Genomic DNA, 14,070 nt, shown 5'->3' with positions numbered 1-14,070 from the left:
TACACCTTATACAAAAATTAACTCTTGATGGATTAAAGATTTAAACATGAGGCCTAACACTATAAAAACTCTAGAAGAAAACCTAGGCATACCATTCAGGACATAGGCATGGGCAAGGACTTCATGACTAAAACACCAAAAGCAATGACAACAAAAGCCAAAATAGACAAATGGGATGTAAATTAAACTTAAGAGCTTCTGCACAGCAAAAGAAACTATCAATAGAGTGAACTGGCAACCAACAGAATGGGAAAAAATTTTGCAGTCTACCCATCTGACAAAGAGCTAATATCCAGAATCTATGGAGAACTTAAACAGATTTACAAGAAAAAAAACCAACCCTATCCAAAAGTGGGCAAAGGATATGAACAGACACTTTTCAAAAGAAGACATTTATGAGGCTAACAAACATATGAAGAAAAGCTCATCATCACTGGTCATTAGAAAAATGCAAATCAAAACCATATTGAGATACCATCCTATGCCAGTTAGAATGGCAATTATTAAATAATCAAGAGACAACAGATGCTGGGAGGATGTGGAGAAATAGGAACACTTTTACACTGTTGGTGGGAGTGTAAATTAATTCAATCATTGTGAAAGACAGTGTGGCAATTTCTCAAGGATATGGAAATAGAAATACCATTTGACCCAGCAATCCCATTACTGTGTATATACCAAAATGATTATAAGTCATTCTATTATAAAGACACATGCACACGTATGTTTATTGCAGCACTGTTCATGATAGCAAATACTTGGAACCAACCCAAATGCCCATCAATCATATACTGGATAAAGAAAATGTGGCACAGATACACCATGGAATACTATGCAGCCATAAGACAGGATGAGTTCATGTCCTTTGCAGGGACATGGATTAAACTGGAAACTATCATTCTCAGCAAACTGACACAAGAAGAGAAAACCAAACACGGTGTGTTCTCACTCATAAGTGGGTGATGAACAGTAAGAACACATGAACACAGGGAGGGAAACATCACTCACCTTGGCCTGGGGGGTGGGGGACTAGGGGAGGAATAGCAGAGGGTGGGGGTATTGGGGAGGGATAGCATTAGGAGAAATACCTAATGTAGATTATAGGGCAATGAATGCAGCTAACCACCACCATGGCACATGTATACCTATGTAACAAACCTGCACGATCTGCACATGTACCCCAGAACTTAAAATATAATAATTTTAAAAATAGACAAAAAAGGAAGTAGCAACAAGAGGATTATTGGTAACTTAATTAAGAGCAGAACAAGTAGAGTGCTGGAAACCGGTAATGCTAGAAACCAGAAAAGAATAGGTTGAGGGATGAGAGTTGAATGAGAGTAGAAATAGTGTAGACAGTATTTTAATAATTTTAGTTTACAATAAAACAATGTTTAATTTGTTTTATGATTTGTAAAGTAATGGTAGGGAAAACAATTCACCCTTAGGTAGGGATTTTCTAATTCTGACAGTCAGGGTAGGAGTTTTAAAGCTTGCAAGACCATAGATGGATACATTTCTGTATCTGGGCATTTGTCTATACCCTGTAATTCTTTGCTCTTTTTGTAGGATACCAATAAGTTGCAGAAGTCTTTAAGTGCCTTTGCCTTTGCCTCTTAAAGTCTTGGCCAATGATTTACCACTTTAATGCCTCAAAGTACAGTGCCATTATGCTTAATATTGATATCTTCATAGTTAGAACCCACTAGGGTTGGCTGCTTAAGAAGGATTACAGATGTCCAGAGCCCCAGGTATATAATTCTGTTTCTCATAAGGATCCCAAGAACCAGGATTTGAAACACGTTGAGGACAAGAGCTATTCCTCACAGTTCTGACCACAGTATTGAGCACAAAATAGTGCCAATGCTCATGGAATACTGATTGATTAGTTTATTGATTTTTGAGAACATTGACTAAAGTGACATTTACCTACACATTTTTACAAAAAGTATTTTTGTTTCCTTTTTTGAAATGTCATTTGATATATCTCATACTTCCTTTATTAGTTCCCCTATGCAAAGCTATTGTGAAAAAGCATGAAAAAGTGTGCATTTTTGCATTTTAAGAAAGAATAAATTTTTAGATTGAAAACAAACTGAAACCAATGAAAAGTGTATTTTACTGCCTTATATCTAAAAATGGCACTGCCCAATTTAAGCTATTTTTAAAACCTGTATATTCATGCAGCTTGCATACCAAAATGAAAATTGGTGAGCTATAAACCCTTGAAAAACAGGGTTTATAATGGAAACAGTAATTGACCCTTAAGTACAACATCAAAAATACAATACTATATAATACAAAGCCCAGGGCTTGGGATCTCATCTCTGCTCTAACCTCAGACTGGCACACTAACCCAACACCACAAAGCCAACTAATAGTTATATTTTGAGATGTTTTCTTCTTACATGGCAGGGAAAATGAATAAGTGATCCAATAGCCACATGTAGCTAAGTTTCACAGAAACAGCACCCTAAATATCTTTAATAAACTCACAACTCTTTTTCAGAGCCAATAACCTTAAAATAATTGGACTTCCTTGGAAAAACTATTTATTTATTGCTTTTAAATGGAAACTCCTACCCCTGAAGTTGTGCCATGTTGCATCATAGTCTTTGGGTATGTGACATTATACCACAGGATGCGGTGAGGCTAAAATGACCAATTGTCAGGAAAGCTCATGGAATCAGGGAACATACTCTCAGAATATTTAGAGTTGTCTTCAACTTTGCTCTAGTTCATAGTTCGTCCAGTTTTCCCATTTTCTAAGCCACAACTACTCATTTTTATTATGAGAAAATGTGATCTAAACTAAGGAGAAAAATGCAAGTATTAAACTTGATTAATAAGATCTGAAGGGTAAATTCAGAGTCTGGGTTTCAATTTCAGCTTGGCTCTAGGAAAAGAGGGGTGTGTGCATATATACAAAGAATTTTAACCGATACTCTTGTTTTTGCTGTTATTGTATGGAGGGGAAGGGGTTAAGGGAGTTTATTGCTAAAGAAGGAAAGTTCAGAGATTCCTTTCATTTTGAAGTTGAAATATGTGAGCATTGCCAGCTTATTTTTTTAAGAAGCTTCCAAAGAATTTGTCAGCTGAAAATAGTCAAGATTTTGACTTCTAAAATGTGATCTATTTACACAAACTTAGCGGGACTATTTGGTGTTTCCTTGCTGGGCACCCTGTTTCTGTTGCCTGTATAACTTGTGAACTTGGTAAAATAGTCAAGTATTATTGATTTCATTTATCTACGTAAAACCTCTTCCTCTATATTCTGTGACCAAGCCACTAACTGAGCTTTGGAGTAAGGACTGTGGGAGAAGGTTGGAACTGGGACAGAGAAGGGTATTTTCTTTGTGAGAGTGTTTAGAGGGTTTTTGAAGCAATGGTGTCTGCTCTAGGATTTAGTATTTTTCCTATTTGTAATTAAAATGGTATCTTTCTATGGTGATATGAATAGCAAAATGCATCTTAAAATTTCAGTGCTTAAAAATAAATACAAATAAATTCTGATGTCACAACAGAGCACTTTTATGGCATTTTTCGTGTCTTTCTTTAATTACCAAGATCTGTCTCAGTTAACTTCAAGGTATTAGGAATTATATTATTTACTTAGTGTTAGATTTTTTAAGCCCCCTCCTACACACATATTTGAACACAAATATATACCTTCTTCCGTATTTTCTCTCTTCTTCCTTCTTCATTCCTTATAATTCATTCCCATAGTGTCTTTGCTTCATCCTAATTTCTACTCTTCATGAATTCTGTATTTTCTTTCAAGGCTTATTACAACTCTGCATAAATAATTATGTAGTGGGTTAAGGTTTTGAAATGTTAGTTGATACATTTCCTATTATATCCTTGTACCCTTAGTTCTTTCCCTAAAATTCAGGAAAGTAATAACGTGGTGAAATGCTAAGTAAAAATTGGTAAAGTCTTAGCTTTTGAGTTTCGAAAGCCTATTTTTCTGGGGAAGTAGAAAGGACTCAGAGGATAGACAAAACATTTGAAAAACTACCCAATAAATACAGAGCCAAGCTGCCTTATTGCCATTAGATAAAACCTTTTCAGGCTGGGGAGGTATACAAAAAGTTGGAAAAGAAACATTGAAAATTTAGAATGAGTGGGTCCCTGAGAAAAGAACAAGACCCTCCATCCTTCTCTTTGGCTAGTCCTAGATGGGTGGGAAGAAGGATACATAAGTAGGAGGGAAAGTGGGGCAACAATCACTCAAAACAGAATATGTCTAAGCACCAAGGGGTTCATGCAGAGCCAAGGCTTCAGGCAAGGACATCACGTGTCAAGGTCACAGCCTGAATGGGAACCTCTGAGATACCCCGTGTCCTGATCTTCACCCACCAGTCCACATGGGCTGCTTCTGGATCCTGCCTGCCAAACCCATTCAGGACTGGTGATTTTCTTTTTCTCTCTTCCTTCCCAGGCCTCCTCTTGCTCTCTGAGCAAAATTCTGCCAGTCCCATGGTCTGCCGGGGTCACAGGAATCTCTGAGAGGCCTTTTGTCCTCTTTTCGGCTACGCTTAAGCACGTGGGCATTATGCTACTGTCAAGAGATGCAAACATTCTCGGAGCCGACTCAGATCCATCAGGCTTGACAGCCTGTAGTCTGTTGCCCCCACCCCCAAGTTTCCACATTGGAAAGGAGCACTGATCTCCTCACACTCACATTTCCAGCCAGTCTAGGATTTCTGTTTTTCCCTTGTCTGAAACTGACCAGGTAGAAGAGGAAGCAGAGAGCCAGAAATCTTTCTTCAGAACTCACTCAACATGTACCCTGTCATCCTCTAGGACATTGTATCCTTCGTCTTGAAATATGATATCTTGGTTCTAACTCATTAATTAGTACAGTTTGTACAATGTGAGGTTTATTTCTTTGCTTCCTTTTGAGGACTAAGCTAAAAATAGACTTGTTTGTTTGAATTATTTTTTTTCTTTAAGTTGTGGCATATTCCTTTTCTGAGGCAAAAGCATAGAAGATACTAATTGGCTAAATAAAGTCCAAGAAAATACATAGAAAATATGTGAATTCACATTTCAAAATAGCATCCTACCACAACTATTTGTGCGCTATTCATTTAATACACCTTTCCTGCTAAAATGTAAGCTCTTTTGAAGGCAGTGTAATTTTTGTATTCATCACTGTATGCCCATCAACTTGTACCATTGCCTGAAACATAGTATGTGCTCAATAAATATTTATTGAATAAATGAATAATAAACATAGTATATAAAATGCCTAAAGCAATTCCTGTTACTACTAGATGTTACTTAATCCATCCATAATGCAAAATTAGAATTAGGTAAGATACAGTGAACTTTCTTTTTTTTTTAAACCATTGTTGATCTGAGTGAGATTCGAATAATCTATTTAGAGAAAAAAAATCATCATTTAGATTAATGTAGAATTTCTGACAAATTGACTTAGAGTAGTTAAAAAATTCTTTTTAAGTATAAATATACAAGGTACACAAGGTTATAATGAGGAATGCAAGACTCATGAAAACTTTGTTCTTGGTTCTGAGTATTAGTTATAAAGTAATTTTCTTTTTTATAAAGAATACCGTGAAGTTTTTATTTTATTCTGGCTCAAAGCAAAGATTTCAGGTGAATTCATCTTTGATTCTTTTTTGAGATGCTCTCTGAAACTCTCTGTTTCAATAACAATTACCTGCTAAAAATTCCTGCTCCCCAGGCTGTTGTACCTGAATGTAGTTCTCATTGACCTAAATGGAGAGGAAAAGTGTGTTGCCGAAGGGAGATACTCCAGATATTCTCTCTTCTGTATGTCACAGAAGTGTATGTGTGCACGTGCATGCATTCAGGAGTCACTAATCTACATGTTTTCATGCATCCAAGAAAAGGAATTCAATTCTGGGAATTAAAAACTAGACTTAATGTATATAGGACATACAGAAGAGGAAAATATTCCTCTTCTACTCAATGATTCCATAGAGATTGACCTGGAAGTTTCTTAAACAGAGGTGCATATGTGTTTCTGTATGTGTGTGTGTGTGTGTGTGTGTGTGTGTTAATCTGTGGGCAATGTGTATGATTAGAATGAATTAAAATATTATATATAGTAGCACAGTTGAGAGATCCATTTCCAATAGATCCTCTATTGATGGATGACTGTTTGCTGTGCTTTACTCTGGATCTAATTTGTACATTCTTCCCTAGTCATTCAGGCTGACCTTCATTAAATAATGTGAAATGCAACTTTGGAAACACACAATACATAAAGAACACACAATAGATAAAACTGTAGCTAGTCAACATGCATTAAGTACCTATGAACACAGTCATATTCTCACTTTTCTTTTTGATAGTTCCTTTATTTAGTTAAAATTTTTTGTTCTAGAGAGAAAATCAGGTGGAACATGGGAAAGTTAGCTAATAAATTTAATTGGTTTAGGAAATCAATCAAGATAATTTGTCATTTCTAAAATAATTAGTGTCTTCACTTAAACCTAAGTAGATCAACAGAATTAACTTTCTAGGTCTTTCTATTGATGTTTATATGTTAAATATAATTCTGGAGACTTCTTCATGGTATTGGGAAAAATCCATTTGGTTTGTTTTAACTTTTGTATTTTTTTTTCACATTGATCACTCAGAAGGGAAAATGATACTAAATATTTATTCATGTTTGGAATTTTTTAAATTGTAGAAGCAATCAGCAATAGTTTATTAAAAGAAGGAAAAACGATCTACTAATGCCACTTCAGTCTTGGGCAATAGAGGAAAGTTTGAGTGACGAAGTTTGAGTCTGTTGTGGACTGACATTTCTAAAGCAGTCACCGTGAAGCATGACTCAAAAAGCAAGTTTTTACCATAGACCACAAAATACATATTTATATTGTTTTTTAAAACACTATTATTGTTATGGGAACTTGTCCTGCCTTTGAAATTTTGAAAAAGAAAAGCTAGGAAGAAAGCGATCTTTTCTGAAGCATGTATCTTAGGCGTATACAGATTTAAAAAACAGTAAGTCATGTTCCTCTCCTCCTTATATTTCTTTATGTTATTTTGATATCTATAAGAGTCTTATTATTTCAGGAGTACAACAGCAACTTTTATTTTTAATTAAAAAAAATGTTTTAACTTATTTTTGAGATGGAGACTCACTCTGTCACCCAGGCTGGAGTACAGTGGTGTGATCTCGGCTCACTGCAACTTCCACTTCCTGGGTTCAAGCGATTCTTCTGCCTTAGTCTCCCGAGTAGCTAGGACTATAGGCGCACACCACCACACTGGGCTAATTTTTGTATTTTTTTTTTTTTTTTTTTTTTTTTTTTAGTAAAGACAGGTGTTCACCATGTTGGCCAGGCTGGTCTTGAACTCCTGACCTCAAGTCATCTCCCCACCTCGGCCTTCCAAAGTGCTGGGATTACGGGAATGAGCCACCGTGCCCAGGTGGCTCAATAGCAATTTTTATCATGATCTTAAAAATGTCACTGTGTACTGGTTTTGTGAAAAATTAATACAATAGCAAATGAATTGGGCTTCTGGTCTTTCCCTTCTTCAGGACATGGGCCTTATCTCTGGAGAGGAACCTTGCCCAGTGTTGCCATCAAGATCTGATGTGTCCAATGCTGCCAGTGGATTGAAATCTTGACCATATTATTCATTACTTTTTTTTTTCTTTCCAAAACTTTTCCTTTTTATTTCCTCTTCTCATCTCTCCACAGCACACTTTCCTCTCCAGTTCCACAGGTCTGCAACAACCAGAACCTTAGTCTTCAATAATTATGGCTCCAGGATTCTGGCGATTATTTTACTGTACACTTAAATGGGATTTAATTAATACCATTGAATATTCTGAGCATGTGGCTACTAATGGGTTTCTTTTTGCTCTTAAGAGAGAAACAAATATTGAAACCAGAAGCTTTTGGAGAGATTTGATCTTTTGAAAAGTATATAAAATTTGCTTACTCCTATTTATAATTGTGACAAGACCTCTAGGAATCAATGTATTATGTCTTCTATGTGAGGAAAGTAGAGAACGTTTGTTTTGACTGGATTATAACCAAACACCATTAAACAAAGTTGAGTATATTCTTAGCTTTTTTATACCAGACTAGGTAGGATCATGTGGTCACGTGAAGGAATTTGGCTTTCACACTGAATGCCAGTGGAAGTCACTGACATTTTACTCGGGAGAAGGGGGAAAAGGACACAAGTGAATATAGCTAGATTTTGCATTTTGAAAAGAGCAATCTGGCTATGGTATGGAAAACCACACTGAATGCGAATGGCTACCTTTGATGGGAGGTTGCTGCAGTAGTCCAAGATAGGATGAGAGCTTGGACTGGGATGGAAGAAAAGAACAGAAAGGTGTCAATAAATGTTTATCTTTTATGGAATGGATATGGAGGAGTTTAAGAGAAGGCATTTGCAGAATGCCGCTGGCTAGTGACTTGTACAATTGGTGTCCCATGATGTCCTTCGATGGGGAAAGAGAAATGTGCTGAGGAAGAAGGCTGGGATAGAAGGAAGTCTGTGTGTTTCATTTTGATCTATTGCTCTTGAAATATCCAAGTGAAAATATCCAGAGAGAACTGTGATACAAGGCCTGGAGCTCAGAGGAGAGACCTAGACCACAGATAAACAACTGTGACGCTTTTGTGTGTTGTCGGTCATGAGGAATGAATAAGGCTGCCTAAGAAGATAGAAGAAGAAGAAAAAAGCGACACAACCTGCCCTGGAAAATGCAATGTTGAAATGATGAAGAAGAAGTAAAAGTTGAAAAACCAAACCAATGGTCAGGGAGGTGGGAAGAAACAAAGAAAGTATAATAGTATTAAAGTAGAGGGAAGATAGCAGACCAATGCGTTACATGGTCTACTATCCTGAGGCAAACTGATTTACATTTTTGTTTCTTTATGGGCTTTGTTAGAAGGACTTGTGTATGCTAGAAAAACAAAAATAAAAAACTAATGACGTTATTCTAATGAGAAAGATAAACAAATTGGTATGTGGAATCAAATGAGTAAGGCTTGTTCAGTGATTATTAGGTAATTGTGTCACAAATTAGCACCAAGGATTTTTCCTTCAAAGCATCAATTGTAACTATAAATTTGCCTTCCTTTCTTCTTTCTTTCTTTTCCCCCTTCCACTCCCTGTGTTTTCTTTCACTGCAGGGACCTTGTCTAGTATCTACCGCTGTGTCCCTAGCATCTAGCATAGTGCCTGCAAAAGTATCCAGAAGGCATTTAATATTTGTGGAGAAACAAACAAATGAATCTCAAATATGCAATAAAAAGACAGAAGCTCTGGATTAGGAAAAAAGCAAAGAAACAAGCAAATAAAAACACCTTGGGTCTCATCCTGCTCTGGATCATTTGGTTTTAAAGTATCTAGGGCTTTTCTTTCCTAATACATAAAAGCATATGTATTGACCAGAAGTCTTCCAAGCTAACTTCTGGATCCGTAGTTCCATGAATCTATTTACCTAACTCTGCTAAAACGTTGGGGCAGATCTCTCTGAACAAAAGCTTCTTCTAAAAACCTGTTGCTACCCAGGTTGGCTTTACGCTGCGCCAGCGATATTTGAAGAAGGCCAACCCCTTAGGGATGCTGCACTATCTCATCTTCTAGCAGCTCACCTCTTGGCCCTTGCCCTGCCTTGCAGCCAGGAGCAGGTGAGCCTGATAATGTTTGACCTCAGCTGTCTTGTTTACTTTGCTTTCTGCCCCAGGCTTCTGTGCAGCTGCACAATAAAAGACTGGGCATGTGCCCCACTGGAAGTATTGGGAATTCGTGTCTTCAACGGACCTTTGATAAGTGGGAAGTGGGAATGGTGATGAAATACTCCCCTCTAGACTGATCTCAGGAGAAAAATTCTGGAGTGAATTCTATACGGTTTCTCAGAGGGTCCCCAATAGCACTGAGCCCCCATTTCCATAGTCATATTCAGTTCAATAATACTTTTCCTCCTTTCCTGTTTTTCTTTCTCCAATGCCCACTGATAGTTGCTTCTTGGGGGAATTTCTCAAAATAAAAGCTCCTATCCACAAGTCCTTCTCCTGAGGCACCTTTTTGGGAGAATTCAAGTTAAGAAAGATTTCTGTTGGATCAATATATGTACATGGAGTTCACTTTACTCTTCATTCCCAATGAAAATGCTTCAGAAATTTTGAGTACAATTTAAATTTTTCTGAAGTGGTATTTTGTTCATTAATTAACATTTCAGTTTTAGAAATTCTTTATCTTTTTTTTTTTTTTAAAGAAAGAAAGAGAGAAAGAGAAAGGGGGAGAGAGAACAGGAGTCTTGCTCTATTGCCCAGGCTGGAATGCAGTCTAAAAATAGGTATTAAAAACCTCTTTTATGCTGATAATTGTGCTTAATAGCTGAGACAGGAAGGAATAAGGGAAGAGAATAACAAACAGCCAACCAATATTTCATTTAAATCTGTGAAATGGTATGCAAATGCTGAAGAGTGATTTACTTCCAATTATGTGGTCACTTTCAAAATAGGTGTAATGTGATACTGAAAAAAATGTATGTTCTGTGGACCTGGAGTGAAGAATTCTATAAATATTCACTGAGTTTACTTGTTCCAGGTCTGAATTCAAATCATAGATGTCCCTGTTAATTTTCTATCTCGTTGATCCGTCGAACATTAACAATGTGGTGTCAAAGTCTCCCACTATTATTGTGCAGGAGTCCAAGTCTCTTTATAAGTCCTTAAGAACCTGTCTTATGTATCTGGGTGTTCCTATATTGGGTGCATATATATTTATGGTCATTGACTCCTGTTGTTGCATTGATCCTTTTACCATTATGTAATGTCCTTCTTTGTTTCTTTTAGTCTTTGTTACTATTAAAGTCTATTTTGTCAGAGACGAAATTTACAACTCCTGTTTTTTTTTTTTTTTTTTTTGCTCTCCATTTGATTGGTAAGTCTTCCACCAACCCTTTGTTTTAAGTCTTAGTGTGTCCTTGCTTATGAGATGGATCTGGATACAGCGTACTGATAGGTTTTGACTTTTTATTCAATTTGCCTGTCCATGTCTTTGATTGGGGCATTTAATCCATTTAAATTTGGGATTAACATTGATATTTGTGAGTTTAATATTGTTGTTTAATGCTAGCTGGCTATTTTTCCCATTAGTTGATATAGATTATTCATTATGGAGATATTCTTTACCTTTTGGTAAGTTTTTGGGATGACTGATACTGGTTGTTCCTTTCTGTGTATAGTGCTTCTTTCAGAAGTTCTTGTAAAGCAGGCCTGGTGGTGATGAAATCTCTGAGTGCTTGCTTGTTCACAAAAACTTTTATTTTTCCTTCATTTATGAAGCTTAGTTTGGCTGGATATGAGATTCTGGGTTGAAAATTCTTCTCTTTGAGGATACTGAATATTGACCCCTACTCTCTTCTAGTTTGCAAGGTTTCTGCTGAGAGATCTGCTGTGAGTCTGATAGGCTTCCCTTTATGGGTAACCTGACCTTTCTCTCTAGCTGCCCTTAGAATTTTCTCCTTTATTTCAACTCTGGTGAATCTAACAATTATGTGTCTTGGGGTTGCCCTACTTGAGGAATATCTTTGTGGTGTTCTCTGTATTACCTGAAGTTGAGTACTGTCCTGCCTTACTAGGTTAGGAAAGTTTTCCTGAGTAATATCCTGAAGATTATTTTCCAGCTTGGATTCATTCTCTTCATGACATTCAGGTACACCTATCAAACGGAAATTAGGTCTTTTCACATAGTCCCATATTTCTTGGAGACTTTGCTAATTCCTTTTTACTCTTTCTTCTCTAATCTTGTCTTCTTATTTCAATTCATTAAGTTGGTCTTCGACCTCTGATATCCTTTCTTCTGCTTGATCAATTCGACTGTTAAAACCTGTGCATACTTCATGGCGTACTCATATTGTATTCTTCAGTTCCATTAATTCACTTATATTCCTCTCTAAATTGTCTATTCTCATTAGGGTTTCGTCAAACCTTTTTTCAGCGTTCTTAGTTTCTTTACATTGGGCTAGAACATGTTCTTTTAACTCACAGAAGTTTCTTATTATCCACCTTCTGAAGCCTAATTCTGTTAATGGAACACACTCATTCTCCATTAGGCCTTGTTCCCTTGTTGATGAGGAACTGTGATCCCCTGTAGAGGGAGAGAGACATTCTGATTTTGGGTATTCTCAGCCTTTTTACATTGGTTTCTTCCCATCATTGTAAATTTATCCATGTGTCATCTTTGTAATTACCAACTTTCAAATTAGGTCTCTGAGTGAATGTCCAACTTGTTGATTCCCAGCACTGGAATCTGAGCAACCCACTGCGCCAGCCAAAACAGCGGCGCTAAGATTCACGGTGCTTTTCTGCCCAGGAATCTCCGGTCTGGCTTCCCCCTTGAATCCCTTTCTCAATCAGCCGAATAGGTGACTGCCATGCCGGAGCTCCAAATGTCAACCAAAAGGGGACCCAGTCCCATTTACTCTGCATTGGGAACCGCTGCGCCGGGGCGCCAGCAAAACCGCCATGCTGGCGACCCATGGGGCTCCTCTGCTGGGAATCTCCTGGTCAGTGAGCAACAAATATTCGTCTGAAAGTGTGGCGTCCTCTCGCTCTCTGCACTTTCACTGGAAACCACAATCCTGAGCTGTTAGTAATCGGCCATCTTGGATCTCTCTCTGCTTTATCTTTATTCTGTTATGAAACTTTGACTTCCAACTCTTAGATACTCACCTCAGATATCTTCTTGCTTTTATACCAAACAGATGATAATCTGTAAATAAATATTTAAATGTACTAGAAATTTAGTTATTAAAGGACTATCGTGAAGACATAATCCTTTGCTGGTAAAAGCAAAATTACTTACTGGATGGTATGTGTATTTTCATATACTTTAGCTTAGATTATATTTGTGTTATTTCATGTTTGTATAGATTTTAATCCCTATTGCTGGTGCTCTTCACTTGGGCTTGGAAACTGTTTTCCCCATTTTCATAGTAATGATAGTGTTTCCTTTCTAATCCATAAGTACATTAAAGTGAATAGTATGTACACATAGACATTTCTTTTTTTATTGGGAAGAAAGAAAGTATTTTTCCTCCTGTTCGTGCAACACATTAATCACAATGCTATATATGCTATTAATTATGCCTAAATGTACTTTGCTTATATAATTTGTGAACCTCCAATAACTCAAGACTTTCAAATTATTTGTCTTCCATGTTGACATTTTGATTACTAAAACATTCCTAAAGCTACAAGAAGAACTAATAACATAGGATTAAAACTATGAATCACCTTTTGATTAAACACTCAGCAATCTTTGTTGCTAAATCTTCACTCAGAGACTAACTCTAAGTCTCATTTGAACTTAGAGATGTTAATTCCATATTGATCACGATAACCTGGTAGATGCAATGCATATTCACTCAGCTCATAGTGTTAATTTAAAGTGGATGTTGGTGCTTTGGGATAAAAACAGTGATCTCTAATCATGCAGCTTCAATAAATAAAGCTGAGGTAACAAAGTGGGCAGCATTGGAGACAGTGGCATTTGGTGACAATCTGTTCTAAATGTTGAATGCAACATATCTCTTGGGTTCACATGTTCACTCAACTCCATCTCTTTTGAAGTAACCTAGATTTCTGCTTATATAGTCTTGATTGTGGTAATAATAGATGTGTAAACATAAAGATGTTTATTTTGTAAAATCACTCACACATATAATCTAATTTGACTTGAGAAATTATCTTTTGATGTGTATGGAACAGTTATAAATGTTTCCATTTAGGGTCGGATAAATTGTGTTACTGGTGACCAAATTACAATAACTAACAAATGGGGAATGGAGGGAATCAGGTGCTCTGGTTCCTGGCCCAGTGATATTCTTGATTTACTACTGTTTTCTGCCTTATGTTCTCGCTAGGCATTGTCTCCTCAACTAGTGCCTTGCATACACACACTCACTCTCTCTCTCACATTTTTCCCTCCTCCACCTTTTCAATAAATGGTAAGATACACACTGGGAACTAGACCAGCTGAATCTTTGTCTTTTCACTCAACATGAATTTTGCATATAATCTTGATGTGATG

The sequence above is a fragment of the Aotus nancymaae genome, unplaced genomic scaffold (genome assembly GCF_030222135.1).
Source record: "Aotus nancymaae isolate 86718 unplaced genomic scaffold, 86718_ANA_hifiasm-v0.15.2.pri h1tg000029l, whole genome shotgun sequence".
Classification (NCBI taxonomy): Eukaryota; Metazoa; Chordata; class Mammalia; order Primates; family Aotidae; genus Aotus; species Aotus nancymaae.
Note: the sequence above shows the minus strand (reverse complement) of the source record.